General features: G+C 34.7%; 1 protein-coding gene across 10 annotated transcripts in view; it reads right to left on the bottom strand.

Annotated features, from left to right (window-relative positions):
* The window catches only part of Fam133a (family with sequence similarity 133 member A), a 42,939-nt gene that overhangs the window by 16,654 nt on the left and 8,565 nt on the right, over positions 1-17,720 (bottom strand). For 3 of the 10 annotated variants that reach the window (XM_016004104.3, XM_016004103.3, XM_016004105.3), the window contains exon 4: positions 6,978-7,058. The exons of 2 other annotated variants lie outside the window; for them this stretch is intronic. The gene's annotated coding sequence lies outside the window, so the exon portion shown is untranslated. Of the gene's footprint in view, positions 1-270; positions 419-6,977; positions 7,059-7,724; positions 7,790-14,220; positions 14,371-17,720 lie in introns of those variants that run through there. 5 more of the 10 variants (XM_042269648.2, XM_042269649.2, XM_042269644.2 and 2 more) reach the window with 5 other exon arrangements.

Below are 17,720 nucleotides of genomic sequence, written 5' to 3' on the forward strand. Positions count from 1 at the left end.
AGAAATCCATATCCCATTCAATTTAGTTATGTCTCCCATCATACTCTAGTTAGTGAGTATTTCTCAAAGTATGCTTTTGTTGACATGTGTATTTTGAAGAGTAATGATCAGACATTTAATTGGTAGAATTTTATTTCAATTTGGAATTTTATGATTTTTTGACCAGAGTTAGGTTTGGGTTATATGTTATTACAAATAAGAACACATGGAAAAAGTACTATTGCCATTATAGCATATTCATGGTTTATATTACTCATAGATAGGACTTACCACTATTGTCTTTGATTGGCAGACAGGTATTATGCCAGTTTAACTCTAATGTATAATTATTCTTCCTCATTTTGCATGCTGCATTATTTTCCTGAAGGATGTCAGTACATTCAATCCACACTTAGTGATTGGGAAGATATATTCCACTCTGTTGATGGAGAAATATATAAATTATATGTCCCTATGAAAGACTTCTTTTCATCCTTATTTATTTATTGACTAAATTATTCATTTCACTGTGTATTCATGAGTATTGATATTATACTTTATGTAAATATTAACTTATTTTGTCATTCAAAATATATTAGCTTTGGCTATTAACAGTTTTTTAATTTAGCTCCTTTTTATCTTGTGAGCAGGTATTAATTTATTCTGTTGTTTATATAATTTAGCATTAGCCATTATAAATATTTGTCTCCCTTTCACATATACAGATCATTTTGTATTCTTCAGTATTCATATACTTTCTGACTCTTAGCAGGCAGTGTAGAATATTTTGTCTATACCCTGAATTATCCCCAGAATCAGCCTCCTCTACAAAGAGTTCTGGTTCTTTCATTTACAATAAAATTACAACAAGAAGACAAGGGTGCTGAGCATGTGCTCACTGCCATTGTGTATTGTGATGTTCAGATTTATCAACTAGACACAATCAAGAAACACCTGGGGAGAGAATATCAACCAGGATTTGTTGGGTTTGTTTCTACGCATATTTGTGGTGTAATGTCTTAATAAACTCATATGGAAAGACCCAGGTAACTCTGGGTACCAGAAATTCAGAGCATATAAATAGAGTTCAGTGCAAATAGGAAATTGAGCATGTTTCCATTGATTTATTTCAGCTCTTGACTGTGGATATGATGTGAACTAGCTGTTTGAAGTTCCTGTATTGACTTTCTCACAATGATAAACTAACCTGGAGTTATAAACAAAAATAATCCTTTTCTCCCCTAAATTGTTTTCTTCAGAATATGTTTATCACAGAAATAGAAATCAAACTATGACACGTACTATTTTTCTCAGACTCTCTCACATACTGAACTAAGAAGTATGCAAACTGTTTCTAATAACATATTTTATGAGTTACAGATATAAATTATTTACAGATGCTATACATACAACTTTACTGCCTATAATATAATATCTAAGTATTAAGATTGATTCATCTTAACTAGGCTTAATCTTTTAGTTATTACTGAGGTAGTGGGGAGAGATTTCTGCATATATTTCTGAAATTACTTGAAAACAGCAGGAATATGGTCTGAAGAAAAGAGCAAACTACATCAGAAAAAAAAACTAATGTTGCTCTCCACTTTGTTTTATCCAAGAAACCACTGACAAAAATGGCAATAGCCTATATAGTGCCAATATGAATGGTTAAAGCTGGATGTACACAAGTTCCTAATTTAATTAAGCATTTCCCCAAATTTTATTTATTCTGTCAAAGAATTTCACAAATTTTCTATGTGCACATTTTCATTCTTTGACAAAATATATTTTTCTAGAGTAGTGTCTTTTATGAAGTGAGACATGGTAGCTATATGTTATAAATTCAAAATATTCTGTAAATTCTAGTTATTCTTTTTAAGAGATTATCTAACATATGCTGTGGATATCATTCTGTATAAATAAAATACTGATTGGCCAGTGGCTAGGCAGGAAGTATAGGCGGGACTAACCGAGAGGAGAAAAGAAAGAACAGGAAGGCGGAAGGAGACACTGCTAGCTGCTGCCATGACAAGAAGCATATGAAGATCCCGATAAGCCACCAGCCACGTGGCAAGGTATAGATTTATAGAAATGGGTTAATTTAAGGTATAAGAACAGTTAGCAAGAAGCCTACCATGGCCATACAGTTTGTATGCAATATAAGTCTCTGTGTTTACTTGGTTGGGTCTGACTAGCTGTGGGACTGGCGAGTGACAAAGATTTGTCCTGACTGTGGGCAAGGCAGGAAAACTCTAGCTACAAACATAAACCAAAACTAACTGAACACTGGTTATTTTTCATCCATGTGACAATATGACTAAAATAAATGTATTTCTCAAACAAATATGGTTTTTACATATCCTCTCCCCATAATCCCAGTTTCTATTTAACAAATACTTCACAGTATAAATTTTATAGAAGTTCTTAGCCAGAATTCTTAAATTGAAAATTTAAGACAGTATAAAGTTCCACTATAAGCATCTACAGATTAATTTAATTCATCACCAGTATGCAAATGGGATATTTTCAAAGTAGATTGACTTACCTTTAATTTATTCCATATTTACACATATATATTGTGGGTGTTTGTTAAATAGAAGTGATATATGTTTTAGTAAAGGAACATGAGATACTTTTAGAAGCCCAACACTGAGCAAAGAGATTTATATTATAAAATGTGTCAACTTTCCCCTAGGATCCAGTTTTACCAAGATACACTTGTCATCTCTTCTAATAACTTATAAAATATTATGGCCCTACATGGAGGAAGCAAAATACCTTGGGAACTATTAACTATTTTCCAAATAACGCAGATAATTTAAAAGTGATTTTCAATCACTTTACTTGTTTTTTTTCAATGCTACCTTCTGCAACCCCCCCACACACATAAAAAGGTTTCTTTTTATAAATTTTTGAAAACAGAACAGAGATTTGTGATGCACATGTTAATAATTTCACAGCGAAAGAGGTAAATGCAATATAATTATCATTGAAGCTATGGATATTTATATGTCACAGGGCTTCTCCTGGTACAAATGACAGCATATGCACATTTCCTTAAAATTCCAGGTCCACAACATATCAATGTGACAATGATTTAATTATAGATAGCTACTAAAAGTAATGGTACAGTATATTCAGAAGCATCAGAAACTGAAATTTGTATTAACATAACTTCATTATGCCAGAAGCAAAAGGTACATCATTTGCATATCTAGTCTAGTTTGAAAAACTATGCAAAGAGATCATTTAGTGTTCATCCTCGAGGGTATGGGGAGAAGAAAGCTGAAAATTGAGAAGAACACTAAGCTAAATAAAGCATGTTAAGACAGACAGTTCACTTCATATGATGGCCTAGTTGTTCTGGGATCCATTGCTGAATGCTCACAGCCAAATGGTACAACCTCTCTCCATTTTATTTTCTGAAAATGGAATTGGTATAGGATCATTACTTTTTACAGTCCTAGCTACTGTCCCTGTTTTCAAATAGAATCCTCTTTAGGATTAGATTAGAAATTGAAAATGTTTATATAAATATAGAGATGATATACTTATGACAGTTATCATCAGTCATATATAATGGTTGATAGCTGCTATCAACACTCATGGTGAGCAGGTACTGTTCTGCGTGGTTTGCATGTTTTGTCTCATTTAACTTTAGATAATTCTATGGATTAGGTACAATTCTTTTCCTTAATTTACAAGTGAAGAAACAATCTCAAAAAGGTTAAGCATTGTGTTCAAATTTCCCATAGCTAGTAGGGAATAAAATGAGATTCAACCTTCAGCAGTGTGATTTCAAGTCTGTGCTGTATAGGAATGTTACAAATAGAAGAGTGCTTGTATTATTTGTAGCTGTATATTGCACTTGGTGTTCAGGTCAGAAGTCAAATATTTCTTTGAGAGGGTAGGAGACAATTTAATAAAAGTAAAATATAAATTATCTGACAAAATCCATTTTTATACACTAAGACATCTTAATGAAAATATTTTGCAAATTTACCAAATAAATCTAAAAGTTTCAGGAATTCATAGCAAAAAAATCTTAGTTATATGGCAGGACAGAGATGAGACTCGAGGATAGATTAGTCAGTAGATTATTCTGCATTGTCATATGACTACTTGGAACTTAACTTTCACAATAGTCTGTATAATTTTGGGAGAAAGGAGATAGGTAAAATATAATTTATTACTTTACAAGTCTTTCCTTCCTTATTCAACTTGCTTATAAGTACTGTTAAACTTACACTGATTCAAGTTTTCACTTGTCTTTATACCCATGAGAAAACTGATGGTTAGTTAATAGAGTTATTTTAATCAACAAAAAGGAAAAGAAGACTACCTAATTCTGTCTAAATAGTCTAGAAACTCTACTAAATATTTTCTCCTTTTCTATTTCAGATTATTACTTATATCTATTATTCAGCAAAGCAATATGTTTCTTCCATTTTATCTTTAGATTCTTATTTGAATTTTTCTTTTGCCTCACTAGATTGACAGTCCCTAAGGATCTAAAAGCATAAGCCCCACATTGTTCCAAAGTGAGATTGCATCTGTTTTATTTTTCATCCTTTGACTGATATTGAGCTAACTTGCCTATATAGTTGCTGGAATTATGGATATAAAGTTCTCAATCAATTCATGTTGTTTACGCTAAGCCCAGTAACTTCTTTTTCTTTATGTGATAATTTAAGAATTTAACTTTTTTAAATGATTTCAATACTTTTTTTCTTTTATTTATTTTATTTTACAATACTACTCAGTTCTACATAACAGCCACAGATTCCCTTGTTCTCCCCCTTCCTGTCCCCCTCCCCCCCAGCCCACCTCCCATTCCCACCACCTCCAGATCAAGGCTTGATCTGTTTGGGAGGCATCTAGGCAGTGGTCCTGGGCTCGCTGCATGAGATAGCTGCTTGAAACCTGGGACTTATACAGGGATGCTTGGCTCAATCTGGGAGGAGGGGACCGGACCTGTCTGGACTGAGTCTATCAGGTCGAATTTAACTTTTTTCCTTTATGAAATTAAGTTTTAAATTCTAATTCAGCAACAACCATGAATGTGAGCACACAGATAAATTATTTATTACCCTAAGTATTCTAATAAGCACCTCTATAAACATCTTATATTTTATGTGCTACATGACTCCAAAATGTGTCAATACAAAATGCCTCATCAGAATAAAATCAATAATTAAACAAAACAGACAAACAAGTAGCAAAGTGTGGCAGCAGAATCCTATAATTTTAGCATGTAGGAGAAGAATTCCAGCTTAGCCCGCACTATATAGCAACAGATTTTCTCAAAATCCAAAGGGGACAAATAGAGAAACACTTTAAAAGTTTATAAACAGCTCACATGGAGGGCAACTTGCTTTTCATCAACTTAGAAAATGAATCATGATTAGGTAACTTTAATATAACCATAATCATTTATAAATGGGAAAAATTAATTGCCCCAAAGTTTATCCTGAATGGCAAAACAGGCAATCATAATTTTGGGGCTTAACTTTTAAAGGAAGGAATAAAAATTAGAAAAATTGGGTTTTTGCTTAAAATATGTCAAAAATGAGTGGAACCAGTACTCTGTCAGCAAATAATGAGGATGTGTCATGCAAAGTAGACAGAGGAACAAGTTAAATGATATAGTGAGGAAGTGTGAAAAATACAGAACTTGAGATATTCTGTGAAACAACTAGTTACATAGAAAAAAAGAGGCCTATTTAAGAAAGGAAATATTTAAATAGGTATAATTAAATGGCATGGTTTGTTTTTAATTTGGTTTGATAAAAATATATATGAGTAAAAATATTAAGACTCTGTGACTTTAGATAGTGCATATATAACTGTAATAGTATTTAAAATATTATAAGCTATGAAATATATTAAATTACAAGAGAGAAAAAAGCCAGTAGAAGATATTTAGTGGTAGCCATAGTGATTTGTTACTTATTATCTCCAGAAACCTGTTTATTGTGTGATTTGAGCAGTTATAAAATCTCTCAGTTGCTTGCTAAATTCTAAAAGAAATAGTTCATTACAAAATAATTATGAAATTGCAGATCTTCTTGGTAAGACATTCATGACTGCAGCATCATGAATATTGGCCACACAATTCACCTTTCAAAATTTCTTCCTAACTCTTCTACTTTTTACTTTTCAGTTTTGGTTGATTCACTTTTCATGAGCTCAACAAATAAAACCAAAGACCTTCATGGCTCTTAGCAAACAATCCAAAAACCTCAACTGAGTCTATAATATCCAGCCTGAACAACTTCATCACTGTGTTTCTCTTCTACATTACCTTTTAGCACACTCATCCTTTCCTTTCTCTGTACTTCCAACTCAGTGGTCTTCCATCACTATTTCAGATATACCACATTCTTTCTATCCTGGGCCTTTGCATATAGTATTTGCTTCTGTGAGCATAACTTGATTGTGTTTATTTTTGAGAAGCCTTTTTATAACCTTGAAAAAAGTCAGGTCTCATAAATATACTTTTATAGCATTTTATACATTTTATTTTATTACTTATCACATTTAACAATTGATTATTGGTATAAACATTTTTATTTTCCTCAACCAGATTATGCTTTTGTTGTTGTTGTTGAGTTTTATTATTTATTCATTCATTCATTCATTCATTCATTCATTCATTCATTCATTCATGTTTTTTACATCCTGACTGTCACTTCACCTCCCTCCTCCACTCTCAGTATCTCCCACATTCACCCTCTGCTCCCATCCCCCAAACCACTCCTCATTTTTATCTGTTTAGGAAAGGGCAAGTCTCCCACAACTATCAACATAACATGGCATACTAAATTGTAGTAGGACTAAGCACCTCCCTTAGTTATAAGGCTGGACAAGGCAACCTAGTATGAGGAGCAACTTCAGTTGTCTATTTTAGTAATGACTTGATCAGCATTTTTCTTCTCCTTAGCTCCATTATCAGCACCACATGAAAACACATCATTCATCATTCCTCAATTACTTACCTAATTTGGAATCTGGGATAGCACACACTTCTTTTTTCTTTCACCTCTCCAGATTTTCCCTTCCAAATTCCTTTTCCGGTTCTTTCCCATTTAACATATATGAAAGAAATGAGATAGTTTATTAAAGTACTTGTGGTGACTTGGCAATAAGATTTAGGTTATAGAATGAAAACTTAAAGTAACAACAATTGCAACTAAAATTAATGAAGAATGCTAAGAAAAAAGAAATGTTCTTTTATTCAGAAAAACCCTCTGAGAAAAAGTGGATGAGTATTTTCTCAGTATTAGTCATTTATTCAGTTATCTATGTCCTACTATAAACCAATAGATATTACATCCCCCCTCATGTTTTTGTACCCACACTTGTGTACCTAATCTATTTCTTCTTCTTGGCTCATGAAATTCCTCTATCAACAATCACATATATGTCCATATTAAATTTCTACAGTGCTTTAAAATTAAGAAAGTAATAAGATATATCTATTTTAAAGTTTGTATTAGCATAAACTAATTATACTTAATATCAGATTTCATTATTACATTTTCATGAACTCATTTTATGTATTTTGATTATATTCAACTCCCATTGCACATTCTTGCCCCCTTCTACTCCCTCTTATCTCTTTCCACTTCCCAACTAGTTCCTTTCTACTTTCAAGGCTTTTTGGTTTCGTTACCCAGTAAGTTTAGTAAGGGTTTGCGTACAGGAGTGTGGTTGAAGGGTGATTTATAGAATGGGTAACTTACCAGGATATACTCCACTAGAGAAAATGTCTCTTTTTCTCCTAGCAACTGTTAACTTACTACAAATTCTCAGGGGGTGGGGCCTCTTGAGCCCCTCCCTCTCTGTGATCTCATGTACAGGCAACTTAGCTGCTGAGAGTTCAAGAATGCCCTGCCATATCATGAGTAGAATACAGTGATTTATACTTCTCTAAACTTCATGTTCTTAACATTCTTTTGGCCCTGCTGTGGGATGTCCTGTATGCTGTAATATATGTTGCTATGATTGACTGATAAATAAAATGCTGATTGGCCAGTAGCCAGGCAGGAAGGATAGTGTAGGCAGGACAAGGAAGAGGAGAATTCTGGGAGGTAGAAGGCTGAGGCAGGAAGACAGGACCAGCCACCATGAGGAGAAGCATGATGTAAGACAGCAGTAAGCCATGAGCCATGTGGCAAGGTATAGATTTATGGAAATGGGTTAATTTAAGATATAAGAACAGATAGCAAGAATCCTGCCACGGCCATACAGTTTATAAGTAATATGTCTCTGTGTGTTTACTTGGGGGATGCTAGTAGGAGAGATTTGCCCTGACTGCTGGCAGGCTGGGACACAGGAAAACTTCAGCTACACTTGCCCCTCTTTTCCATGATGTTAATTGACCCTTTGAGTGGTTGATAAAAACTTTACTTTATGGAGTAATTAATTTTCTATTTTCCATACCGCTCCTAAATTTTAATGTCCAATATAAATTGATTAATATAGAAATTTTTAGTAACAGTAACACATCTAAGACAGAACGTCAAAGTGTCATTGCAGTATATATGTATCTTCAAGATTTTTCTCTTCCTAAAATGGTATTACAAATAAGGCTTGACTGCATTTATGTACTTCAGCTAAAATATACCTACAGGAGACTACATTTAGAAGAAGATATGAAAATTATTAAGTTGTATATGAAAGAAAATTGGAAAACATAAAGTGCTATTTTCTTGGCACTATTTTCATTTGGAAAATATGATATTTAACCGAAATTGTATCTAGATTGCACATAGGTTTGTGATTGTTATTTTTAAATATTTAAAATATGTATTTTAGTTTTAAAGCCACAAATTCCGATTGGAATGATAGAGATCACAAACTATTTACCACATAAAGAGATGCCCCTTAGGGTCCTCAATAATTTGTCAATAATGGAAAATATTCCTTATCTGGTAAAGATTAAGAACCATAGCTTTGAAAAAAATTGCCTTTCAAATAATGTCCACTGAACACCTGAACTAGAGTCATGTGGGACACTATAGATCTTGGAACTCTGCATGATGACAGAAACCTGTCATCCCAGAACATAGTGTGGACAAAGGAAAATTACCCACTTGATGGCACCTTCAGGCACAGAACAAGATCTACACCTACCTAGATTACACTGAGAGTTCCAGACAACAAAGACACTGTGTTGAAGTCATATATCAAAAACAAAAACAAAAAAAAATTATATATAATGAAACCAGCTCTGCATGCTTATAAATCTCAACATTATATTTCCCTTCTCTTATTTTCCCCTACCATAAATCTGGGGCTGTCTTTCACATACATACTCAATAAAAGACATATTTATTTAAGGAGGCTCAAAATGGTTTACTTATATCAACACAAGCTTTAGAGACTGCAACGCAGGCTTTGGGAAAAGATAATTTTTATGTTTTTCTTTCCCTATAGTCTCAGCCATCAAGGAAGCTGAACCAGGAGGAATGTTTAAGCCTTGAGGTGGAAACACAAGGAGACCATGTCAGAAACAAACCAACCATGCTTTTCTTTTAGTTTTAGTGGCAGTAGGAAGATTTGGTAATTTCACAGGAGGCATGGGATATCATAAAAGAGTACAAGGTGGGATCATGCAGTGAGGAAGAGAATTCCGCATACTAGAGAAATTCAAGCACTGAAAGAGCTCAGATTTCCAAGGATAGGAGAGATCTACCCATGGTGAGGTAGAGTTACCAGAGAAGAAGGAATGCTCAAAATGTGAGGGCAGGGGTTTCAGAATCATTGGGTGCTACAGAATGTGTGAGCTGAATGTGTGATTGAGGAGGAGGTTCTTTCCAGATGTAGGGGTTTATGGGGTGTGGGGGGGCATTCTGGAGGACAGGTGTCCAGGAGCACAAGTGTTTTCTGATGTGGAAAATTAAAAATATGAGGAGCACCCAGAAGTTAGAGGAACTGGAAATTTTGAGACTTAAGGCATTTACACAGGAGGGTGGTTAGGGCATTCTGGAGGGTGAGGGCAATAATCAGCGATTTCTAGCAGGGTGTTTTAAGGGGTACAGTGCTTCAGAAGTGACGGTGGCAGTATTACATATGTGGGAGAAACCATTTTCAAGAAGGTATGTAGAGCAGATTGTGTAACAGAAGTTGTACACTGTTAAGAAGTGAGAAAGGAAGTGGGAGAACAAGGAAAGAGAGACCATGATAAATGTAGACCCCCTGTGAATAGGAAGAAGCAGAGTGCTAGGGAGGTCCCCAGACATCCACAAAGATAACTCCACTATAGACTACTGGCAATGGTCGAGAGAAAGCACAAGCTGACCTATTCTGGTGATCTGATGGCCGAACACCCTAACTGTCATGATAGAACTTTCATCCAATGACTAATGGAAGCAGATGCAGAGATCCACGGCCAAGCCCCAGATGGAGCTCCAGGAATCCAACCAGCGAGAGAGAGGAGGGATTGTATGAGCAAGAGATATTGAGACCATGATTGGAAAAAGCACAGGGACAAAGAGACAAACTAGCAGAAACACATGAACTGTGAACCACTAGCTGAGGAGCCCCCATGGAACTGGATCAGGCCCTCTGGATAAGTGAGACAGTTGATTAGCTTGAACTATTTTGGAGGCCCACAGGCAGTGGAACTGGGACCTGTCCTTAGGGCATGAGCTGGCTTTTTGGAGCCTGGAGCCTATGCTGAGACACTTTGCTCAGCCTTGGTGTAGGGAGGAGGGGACTGGACCTGCCTCAGCTGAATCTACCAGGCTGAGCTGACTCCCCAGGGGAGATCTTGCCTTGGAGGAGGTGGGAATGGGGGAGGGAGTATGGGAGAGGAAGCCTTGGAGGTGGGAGGAGGGAGGACAGGGGAATCTGTGGCTGATATGTAAAATTAAATTAATTATAAAGCAAAAAAAATGTAGAAATAAAAATAGTAGTGAGAAAGGGAGCATGGGGTTTCAGAAACTAGGGGACTGAAGAGGTGTTATGTGTCAGGGAGTAATGGGAGAGGCAAGAATTCAATGGTCACATGGCCAGGTGTTTTGTAAGTAAAATTGGAGAGGTTGGAGTTGCCAAGGTGGTGGATTTTTCTTAGAGAGGTGTTCAGAAGTGCTTAATCCAGTTCCCTGAGATGGTAGTCTTTGAGAGTTGAAGAGGTAGTAGTGTATCCCTGGCAGATCCTTGGCACCCGCACTTATTATTTACTTCTGCTAATGAATAGAGAAGGTCTGCACACACAGAATCTTGGAAGAATTCCATCTAGGGATTATTATATAGTTTTGAGACTATAATCATATGGTAATATCTGTTAAAATTATAAACAAAACAGAAAATAATATCCCCTCACATCAAATAGTTCTTTTATTGCTTACAAACAGCTAAATGTTGTCATATACATGATCATTCATCTAGACATAATGTTTACTTCCTTTCATGGAAATACTTATTTACCATCGTATCAGCATGCCAGTAGTAATCAGGAATATGAAGGCTAGTTCATGCTAGCTGGCACGACAAACTATGATAGTATAAGTCAGAGTACTCTATTTTTCAGCTTATAAATAAAAATTAGTGAAACATTAATGTAATCCTAACATGTGGAAGGCCAAAGCAGCTATATCATATTCAAGGCCACTGAGAGCTACATAATGAATGTCAAGTTACCCTGGGCTGTATGTATAGGTATATGTATGTTTGCATGTGTATACAGGAAGAAAGAGAGAGGGGGAGAGGGGCAGGAGGGGAGAAGAGAAGAGAGGAGATTCTGAGACAGCAACAAAGACCAGTTAATTCACATGAATAATCCAGCATAACCCACAGCGATTCATTTTATTTTTGCTTTTAATTTCTCTGGTTTTGTTTGTTTGCTTGGTTAGTTGGCTGGTTTTTCTGAAGCAGCATCTTCTTATTCAGTCAGACTAGTTGTGAACTTGAGCCTCCTTTGTCAGTCACTTCAGTGTTGGGATTATCAAACTGTCACCAAGCCTGCTCACTGTGATAATTTAATCATCACATTAAAGTCAGAAAAATCAACTAAATATGAATACTGTGAATCCTGATATGTTGAAACCATAGATCTTACACATCTTGTTAACATTAATACTGTTTAGCATCCTGAGTCTATGTTTTTAACTTCCTCTCTCCTCAAGAACAAATTCCATGTACATCATTAATAAATCAGTCATTTCTTAAGGAAGCTCAAAAATTTCACATATCAGTGAACTTGCAGAGGCAGAAATATAGAAAACAGGAAAAAGACTTTCCCTTTTCCTTCTATTCTCTGTTATTTTAAATACCATAATCATGTTTTATCACTAAATAGTATATTAAAGTCATTTTTTCTAGGTTTAAAAACCTCTATCACTGTTGATCACTGATTAGTGTTATTTTCTGTAGATGGACCAGTATATTTAATTGGATTATTGCTGTTACCAAAAATTTTAAACTGGAAAAGGTTGCTTTACCCTTTTGCATTAAATCTAATTTTATAGTACTATCATTGAAAATAATTTTCAATTTATATATTCTACAATAACATCTTAGTATTTTTTAATTTTATCCTTTTATCTCAAAATTGCCAGTCAGCTGTACCTCAGATTTATCTATTTAAGCCTTGCTTTTAATATCATCTCATATCAATAGCACCGATATATAAAATTTACACATGGCACTCTTAACATATTTGAATAGTGGATTTGCTGTCCCGCGTGCTTTTAATTATTCTTTTCTAAATTAGTTTGTAAGCTATTCCTAAAGCAAATTTCAAGTTGGTTTTAATTCCATACCTTCAAAGCAAGCAACTACTACATTGGTGAATATATAGTATGTGGCCACTATATTAGTATTAAGTGTTGGTTGAAATGAATGATTTACATTATTGTATTCAGGATTGTGAATGCATGCCTTTTAATGAGCTTAATACTGGAATAAGTTCTATAAAGGAAAAACAGAGTAAATGACATCAGATCATGTCTTTCACGCTTATAAATCTAGCTATGAAAATTAAATCACATGAGTGGTTAAACAAGATTGTCATTCCAAAATATAATCTATGATTAAGAGAGAATGAAGGAAAAGCAAATCAGTGACTTAAGTATTGAAAAATGTGCATGTACTCTTGAGCATTAAAATATATTCTGAGCCATTTTTAAGCAGGAGAAATACACTGAGTAACAAGGAAGGATGTGAGAACTTGGGGTTTATGCATAAAATTTGAGAGAAAATTAAACTCCCAAATGCTAAGGCCAAAAAACAAATCACGATGAATGCCAAACAAAAGAGTCTATACCTCTTAATATAGTCAATTACTAAGCTCTTATGTGAATTGTGCTTTTCATGCATAGTGGACATCTATTTTGTGATAAATTGTTGGACAAATTTTCTTATAATAGTCCAATGTGCTCATAAACAGAGGCTTACCCTACTGTAGCAAACTACCAAGTAATTAAGTTGACAATAAAGGAAGTTCTAGTTTATTTCAGATTTGACATTATGATTATTTTATTTATTACAAACTGATGATGTCCTCTACATGATTGTTTCATGTAGACATACTTAACTTCCTTCCATGGAGACACTATCTTATCAGATAAAAGGCAGAGAGAGGAAAATTAGCAAAAGCTGCTATCTAGCAATTAACAAAGTAAATGATGTTTTAATATTTAGAAATTGGTTGCTAAAAGGATAATACCATAAACCTGAAATTTTAGTGCACTAATGTGATTTGTTGTGTGGCAGTAATACAATTTTAAATTAGGCAAATTAAGTGGACAATTTATATACAAATTATGATGTGATTAAATGACAAAAAAGCTTATTAGAAATAAGTATGTTCTTTTACAAAGAAACTCTGTGTGAGAATGAAGGTTAATACATGAGGAAATAGCTTGCTCTTTTCCTAGGGGAGCTGAAATGTATCAGAAAAGAACATAGGTGTGCAGGTATGAAAAATGACCTATGCAGTTCTGTTATAATGCTTAACACACACACACACACACACACACACACACACACACACACACACACACACACACTGCCATATAAAAACCCTGCCTCATTGTAGAAGCAAAATCCAATTCCCAGAAGTTGTTCTCTGATCTCCACATATAGTGTGACACACATGCACATGTGTGCACATTACATACTTATCTCTCAACTCCCACAGACAATAAATATATAAATCATTAAAAACAGGAATTAAGAAATTTACTTATGATTATCACCAGATAAAAGAGATGGTTTATAACTAGGTCTTACTCTGGACAGTGAAGTATTATTGGAAGTAGAAAATTAGATGGGGCTGGAGACAAGGCTTAGCAGATAAGAGCACTAGCTTCTCTTCCAGAGGATGTGGGTTCAATTCCAAATGCTCATATGGTGTAACTCCAGTTCCAGCCTCTGCAAGTACTACACACATGTGGTGCAAACACATACATGTGAGCTAAATAATTACACACATAAAACAAATAATGTTTTTGTGGTATTGTATTCCCCCAAATATTGTGCATGCTAATAAACTTATCTGGGGTCAGAGACAGAGCAGCCACAATATTAAACATAAAGGATAGGCAGTGGTGGCACACGCCTTTAATCCTAGCATTCCAGAGGCAGAAATCTATGTTGTTCAAGGATACAGGCAGGCATGGTGACTCATCATGCCTTTAATCCCAAAAAGCAAGCCTTTAATTCCAGGGAGTGGTGGTAGAAAGCAGGAAGGTTTAAAGGGTGTGAGGACCAGAAACTAGAAGCATTTGGCTGGTTAAGCATGTGGCTGGTTAAGCTTCAGGCTTTCCAGCAGCACAGTTCAGCTGAGATTCATTCTGGATGAGGACTCAGAAGCTCCCAGTCTGAGGAAACAAGACCAGCTGAGGATCTGGCCAGGTGAGGTTAGCTGTGGCTTGTTCTGTCTCTCTGATCTACCAGCATTGACCCCAATAACTGGCCTCAGGTTTGATTTTATTAATAAGAACTTTTAAGATTCATGCTACATGTTTTAGAAGAACACATAGAATTAGAGAACATATGAAATGTATTTTTAGGATAATTTTTCAAAGAACTGCATACAGTATGTGTAAAAACCTAGGGAACAACTTGGAAGCTTCAGTAACCATAGTGGTCAACTAGCTTAAAAATTTGTGTAATTTTATTCATAGCTAATATTTACTCCAAATTAAAAAGAAAGGTAGAGAAACTCTCATGATGTCAGATAATGAAATAGTAATGATTGGAGTTTCTGGTTACTTGAAATCAGAGAAGACATCATAAAAGATAATGCTTATAAGAGAATCACATTCAATATAATGATTAAAAATTGTTTATAACTATCTTAAGATATTCATTTAAGAAGTAACATAATCAGTGAGTTTTATGACTCTTTTTCCTGTTTCTTTCTCAACAATTAAGAGATTTTTTTTATGAGACTTGAAACAGTTGCTGATTTATGAGACAACTTTCTTATTTAGTACTTGTATTCAATCATGGTGCACTCGCCTTTCTTCCTTCATTACTGAGTTAAAGAACAATAATGTATAAAGTAACTTCACATTGAATGCATTAATATTAGATTGCTGAAGCATTGCTGTTCTCTACATGCAAGAATATAATTTAAGAGAAAAGCCTGCCAGAGGACAGAATAAGTGATCCAAGGACTCCAGTGGTCATATAATAAAAAATATGACTTTCAGTTACAAGGAAAATTTTACATATTCCCTAATTTTAAAGACGTGACACACTTGTAAAATATACCAAATACAGATCAATTAAGTCCATTAGCCTTAATGCTAGATCATACATATTTAACTGAGATGGGAATTTCTACGTATCCTTGCAAAATGCATAATAGAGAATACTTATTGGTATGCAATTTACATAAATTATCAACATTTATTTTGTAATTAATTAATTACTTTTTTGTGTATGGGTGTTTTGCTTGCGTGATGCTTATGTACCACATGTATGTCTGGTACCCACAGAAGCCACAAGAGGTATGAGATACATTGGAACTGGAGTTAAATGTTGTGAAGCATCACGTGGAATCTAGCAATAGAACCCAGGTTCTCTGGAAAACCAACAAGTGCTTTTAACCACTGAGCCATCTCTCTAGACTCCATCATTTTATTTCTTACATCGTTACCAAATGGTACAATTTCTATATTTATTTATTTATTTATTGGATAAGAAAACAGCTTTAGGGAAATGTGATTTATCCAGGGCCATAAAAACAATAATATGGTAAGAATTAAATCCTGGCACTTTGTCTCCAGAGCTGTTCTAATGTGAAACTCACAGGGATATGGATCATTATAATGCACCTTTCTAAGTGAAAATCTTACACAGGACTAAGAAATTTGATTCCATATAACAATTAGTATTAACAAATTGAATAAAATAGTTCCAATATTTAAAATAATTATATTTAACTGTGTAAATCTCAAAAGAGTTTCACATATTTTATAGGTAGCCTCATTTGCTCAAAGTAAAGGGCCCTTCTGTTCCGAGGGATAATTATGTGGAAATGTTTTGGGGGTATTTTTCACTTAATTTTGAATAAAATACTTTGGTATTACCTTTGAATGTATTAGAATTAATGAAACCTATCTTTTTCTCTAGGTAACTTTGTATTCCTTGTTGGATCACTATAAAACTTTTGTGTAAATCAGAGAAATTTGAGGACCGGTGCTCCTAAAGCTGAAGGTAAATAAAAGGTATTAATGCAATAAAAGAGTGGTCATGACTGTAACATAATAATTTTAGTTTTAGTTACAGGAGTTCACTTTTGTTCATTAAACGTAATTCTTTAATAGAACATATAGCCAGGCAGTGGTGGCACACGCCTTTAATCCCAGCACTCAGGAGGCAAAGTCAGGAGGATCTCTGTGAGTTCGAGGCCAGCCTAGTCTACAGAGTGAGATTCAGGACAGGCACCAAAACTACCCAGAGAAACCCTGTCTCGAAAAACAAACAAACAAACAAATAAAAAATAGAACATACAATGCCAAACCATCTGTTTTTATATCGAGGTTGTTCTAATAATAAAATATAGGACTTTGAGAAGTTAGAATACCAAGGAACCTCTTATTGTGTTAACTAAAATGTTACAGTTAAAGGAATGCATTTAGTCGAATACTACAGTAAAAATGATGAAGTTGGATATTATTGTTCAATCACAGCTATGACCACTTTCCACATAATGTTGATGATAAGTATTCACTATTAGTGCACTTGAAAGCTGGATTTATTCTATGATCTACTTCTAAACCAAAATCCTAATAACAATTATCTATGGGATACATAATAATAAAAATAAGTATAGTAACCCCCAAATTTTGTAGTGATGAGTATACAGAACCACCTAGAATGTCCATCATACGTTCACTCAGTGGACATTAGACTGAATTGGATAGCTCTCAAATACCTACCACTTCTAAGGACAACTGATAACTCTAAAGTTCATATAATCAACAAAAAAAAAAACTAAGTGAAAATAAATGTATTAGCTGACTACGTAAACCTAACTCACACAACACACTACATAGAATCTTACTCTGCTGGGTGTGGTGGCACATGCCTTTAATCCCAGGACTTGGAAGTCAGAAGGAAGTGGATCTCTCTGAATTTGAGGCCAGTTTTGTCTACATAGAGTTTCAGGACAGCCAGGGCTACATGGACAACTTTTCTGAGAGAGAGAGAGAGAGAGAGAGAGAGAGAGAGAGAGAGAGAGAGAGAGAGAGAGAGAGAGAGAGAGAGAACACACTCCA

Source organism: Peromyscus maniculatus, chromosome X, assembly GCF_049852395.1.
Source record: "Peromyscus maniculatus bairdii isolate BWxNUB_F1_BW_parent chromosome X, HU_Pman_BW_mat_3.1, whole genome shotgun sequence".
Classification (NCBI taxonomy): Eukaryota; Metazoa; Chordata; class Mammalia; order Rodentia; family Cricetidae; genus Peromyscus; species Peromyscus maniculatus.